We start from the raw sequence: 713 nt of genomic DNA, 5'->3' as shown, positions 1-713 counted from the left end.
ACCACAACAGAAGATAAAGTACATGAGTTTGAACTGGTGAAATAGAATTTTATGACTTTTGACTAAAACATGACTGACCTTCTATGTTTTGTTTGCCAGCATTAAGGAGTTCTGTCTTCTCTCAGTTGTGGACAGGTCCATGTACCTACTATTCAAACAGAATCCTAACCTGTTTCCTGGCTTTAAGTACTAAGCAAAGTTCTCTTAACTTTTTAAAAATTTTTATTTATTAAAGCTAAAACAGCCTTTCTTGAAATTAAAAAATGTATTCTAAAAATACCTATTTAGTAACCACAGTAAACTATATAGCCTCAGCTATGTGCTATTTTATAGCATATTCATTCTACCCAAAAGTCAACTTTCACTCACAGATATGTATATATCAGCTAAATTTACTATGGAAAAAAGTATTTAGATTAATTAAGATACTTTGTGAATCAATACAATGTGGGAAAGAATAAAGGAATAGAAAGCCACTGCAGAAACCAGAAGCAGACGGTCAGAAATAGGAGGGGAAATGTATATGAAATAGAAAATTTGTTCATGATAACATGTATGATTAAAACACCTTACACTGTATTCTGCCTGGAAAATCACATTTTGTATGCTGTGGTGATGTCCAATCAAAGTATGTAAAATAAATTAATTAATTTTAAAAATTATTTTACTTGGGACCAGCAGTTAGCGTAGTGGCTATGTTGCTGGACTCCCCC

Source organism: Tupaia chinensis, unplaced genomic scaffold (genome assembly GCF_000334495.1).
Source record: "Tupaia chinensis unplaced genomic scaffold, TupChi_1.0 Scaffold143756_1, whole genome shotgun sequence".
NCBI classification, from domain to species: Eukaryota; Metazoa; Chordata; class Mammalia; order Scandentia; family Tupaiidae; genus Tupaia; species Tupaia belangeri.
The sequence above is the reverse complement of the archived record's forward strand: the minus strand, read 5'-3'. Positions refer to the sequence as shown.